The 3,989-nt window shown below is 49.0% G+C and overlaps 1 pseudogene; it reads left to right on the top strand.

Annotated features, from left to right (window-relative positions):
• Positions 1-1,246: 1,246 nt before the first annotated feature.
• On the top strand, positions 1,247-3,426 carry LOC119865928 (annotated as a pseudogene).
• The last annotated feature ends 563 nt before the right edge of the window (positions 3,427-3,989 follow it).

Below are 3,989 nucleotides of genomic sequence, written 5' to 3'. Positions count from 1 at the left end.
GGGTTAAAGCAGCAGAATGACGACATCAGACTGTTTTTTGTTGTTGTTGTTTTAGAAGTAAAATTTAGTTGCTACGGAGATGGGATGGGCCTGGAGATTTCCAGGTCAAGACGATGGCAATGAAGCCGTGGTGAGGGAAGGAAGGTGATTTTTGTTTTGAGAAAGGGAGTTGGATGCTCAGCCTACCCTCACCAGCAGGGTGATGTTTCTCAACTTCTTGAAACTCCTCCCCCGTGTTGGTTAAACCTCAGCTCCTAGAACCACACCCACTAATCCAACCACCAGATTGTTGATGCCAGGCCATCCGGGGTTGAGAGAGGGCTCCAGAGACCTGCACAAGCCCTGACATAACACTTCTTACATATTTGAATATCTTCTCATAAGAAAGGTGATTTTAGTTTTATGTTCATTTGCTATTTGGCAGTTAACCAAGTAGAACTTGCTACTGTGTAGTTGGATGCCTGGATCTTGAATTGAGGATAATTAGTAAGTTGTAGGGTGGAGGTAATAGACTTGGGAGTCAGGTTGCCAGATAAAATACAAGGCATCCAGTTTTTTTTGTTTTTGTTTTTGTTTTTTTCAAGGCATCCAGTTTAATTTGAACTTAAGAGAAACTAATTTATTCATTTTTTAGTGGACGTATGAACTGTGCTGTTTTTTTTATATTTCCTTTTGTGAAGTCTTGCAACTCTGATTGGGGTGTCATCAACATTTAGATAGTAAGACTCTTTGTAACACTTTATTGAGACATATATCAGACAGTTTACCCATTTCAAGTATATATGCAAGGATGTGAAGTATATGCACAAAGTGATGCAGCCACCTCCACGATTCTAGAATAATTTCATCTCCTCCCCCAAAACCCCTGTCTCCCTGTCTCATGTAGCTGTCTACCCCTAACCCTTCATCCTCTGACCCTTCCTCACTCCATCCAGCCCTATGCAACCACTAATCTACTTTCTGTTTCTATTTACCTGTTCTGGACAATTCATGTAAATGGAATCATATGGTGGGTAGATTTGTTTGCGATCGGCTCCTGTCACTTAGCTTAACCCACACGATAACACGTAGCAATACTTCATACCTTTTTATGGCCCAGTAGTATTTATGGATATACCAGCTTTGTTAATCTCTTTATCTAGCTTTGGACATTTGGGTCGTTTCTACCTATTGCCTATGATGAATAATGCTGCTAAGAATCTTCACATAGAGGGGCTGCACCTGGCCTTATGGGCTGAGAAGAAAAGCCAAGGTGATCACAGTAATGAATGCTGTGGAAGAAAACCAGGGGTCTCAGAAGGTGGAGGAGGCCAGCCCTCCTGCAGTGCAGCAGCCCACCAAACCTGCATCCCCCACTGTGGCCACCACACCTGAGCCCGTGGGGTCAGATGCTGGGGACAAGAGCACCACCAAAGCAGCCAACGATGAGCCGGAGTAGGAGGACGGCCAGGGCTTTGGCATTGGGGAGCTGGTGTCTGGTGTGGGGGAAACTTCAGGGCTTCTCCTGGTGGCCAGGCCGCATTGTGTATTGGTGGATGATGGGCCGGAGCCGAGCAGCTGAAGGCACCCGCTGGGTCATGTGGTTTGGAGATGGCAAGTTCTTGGTGGTGTGTGTTGAGAAGTTGATGTCGCTGAGCTCCTTCTGCAGTGCTTTCCACCAGGCCACCTACAACAAGCAGCCCATGTACCGCAAAGCCATCTGTGAAGTCCTGCAGGTGGCCAGTAGCCGCCCGGGGAAGTTGTTCCCGGTGTGCCACGACAGTGATGAGAGTGACACTGCCAAGGCCATGCAGGTGCAGAACAAACAGATGATCTAGTGGGCTCTCGGAGGGTTCCAGCCTTCTGGTCCCAAGGGCCTGGAGCCACCCGAAGAAGAGAAGGACCCCTACAAAGAAGTTTACACAGACATGTGGGTCAAACCTGAGGCAGCTGCCTATGCACCACCCCCACCAGCCAAAAAGCCCCGAAAGAGCACAACTGCGAAGCTTAAGGTCAAGGAGATCGTTGATGAACACACAAGAGAGCAGCTGGTGTACGAAGTGCGGCTGAAGTGCCGGAACATCGAGGACATTTGCATCTCTTGAGGGAGCCTCAACGTTACCCTGGAACACCCTCTCTTTGTTGGAGAAATGTGCCAAAACTGTAAGAACTGCTTCCTGGAGTGTGCACACCAGCACGGTGATGACAGCTACCAGTCCTACCACACCATTTGCTGTGGCGGGGGGCGGGAGGCGGGTGCGAGGTGCTCACGTGTGTGGGAACAATAACTGCTGCAGGTGCTTTTGTGTGGAGTGTGTGGATCTCTTAGTGGGCCCCGGGGGCTGCCCAGGCAGCCATCAAAGAGGACCCCTGGAACTGCTACATGTGTGGGCACAAGGGCACCTACGGGCTACTGCGGCGGCGGGACGACTGCCCCTCACGGCTCCAGATGTTCTTCGCCAATAACCATGACCAGGAATTTGACCCTCCGAAGGTTTACCTACCTGTCCCAGCTGAGAAGAGGAAGCCCATCCGGGTGCTGTCTCTATTTGATGGAATTGCTACAGGGCTCCTGGTGCTGAAGGACTTGGGGATTCAGGTGGACTGCTACATCGCCTCCTAGGTGTGCGAGGACTTCACCACGGTGGGCATGGTATGGCACCAGGGGAAGATCATGTATTTCGGGGATGTCTGCAGCGTCACGCAGAAGCATATCCAGGAGAGGGGCCCGTTCGGTCTGGTGATTGGGGGCAGTCCTTGCAACGATCTCTCCATTGTCAATCCTGCCTGTAAAGGACTCTACGAGGGCACTGGCTGGCTCTTCTTTGAGTTCTACGTCCTGTTGCATGACGCGCAGCCCAAGGAGGGAGATGACCGCCCCTTCTTCCGGCTCTTTGAGAATGTGGTGGCCATGGGTATTAGTGACAAGAGGGACATCTCGTGATTTCTCGAGTCCAACCCTGTGATGATTAATGCCAAAGAAGTGTCAGCTGCACACAGGGCCCACTACTTCTGGAGGAACCTTCCTGATATGAACAGGAGGCCATTGGCATCCACTGTGAATGATAAGCTGGAGCTGCAGGAGTGTCTGGAGCACGGCAGGATAGCCAAGTTCAGCAAAGTGAGGACCATTACTACTAGGTCGAACTCCATAAAGCAGGGCAAAGACCAGCATTTCCCCGTCTTCATGAATGAGAAAGAGGACATCTTATGGTGCACTGAAATGGAAAGGGTGTTTGGCTTCCCTGTCCACTATACCGATGTCTCCAAAATGAGCCGCTTGGCGACACGGAGACTGCTGGGCTGGTCGTGGAGCGTGCCGGTCATCCGCCACCTCTTCGCTCCGCTGAAGGAATATTTTGCTTGTGTGTAAGGGACATGAGGGCAGACTGAGGTAGTGACACAAAGTTAAACAAACAAACAAAAAAACCACAAAACACAACAACATAAGGATGGAGAGAAGTATCCGCACCCAGAAGAGAAAAAGGGAATTTAAAATAAAAACCAGAGGCGGCAGAAGTACCAGAGGGCTTTGCCTTGCACAAAGGGTTGGACGTCATCTCCTGATTTTTCAGTGTTAATTTTCAGTCCTATTTAAAACCGAATCCAAGCTCCCTCCCATCCCCCCCCCCCCCTTTTTTTGGTCAAACCTTTTGTTTTCTACCCTTTTCAGAGGGGTTTTCTCTTCGTTTGGGTTTTTGTTTCTTACTGTGATTGAAATAAGAGGGTTTATTGCAGCAAAAACCAGTAACAGGAAATAATAATACTTTGCAGAGGAAGGACAGGAGGAAAAAAAAAAAAGGAAATTCTACAGAAATCTATATATTGGAGGTTTTTTTTCTAACTATATATCTTTTTTTGTTGTCTTTAGCCTGATCAGATAGGAGCACAAGCAGGGGGCGGAAAATAGTGAATCTCAGTGGCAGAATTTCCTTCCAGCTGCTGAGCTGTCTTGCCAGCACTATTCCTGGTCATGCAGAACAGAGCCCAAAGAGCAGCAGGGAGACAGA

Source organism: Canis lupus, chromosome 25, assembly GCF_011100685.1.
Source record: "Canis lupus familiaris isolate Mischka breed German Shepherd chromosome 25, alternate assembly UU_Cfam_GSD_1.0, whole genome shotgun sequence".
Classification (NCBI taxonomy): Eukaryota; Metazoa; Chordata; class Mammalia; order Carnivora; family Canidae; genus Canis; species Canis lupus.
Note: the sequence above shows the minus strand (reverse complement) of the source record. Positions and strands in the feature narration are given on the sequence as shown.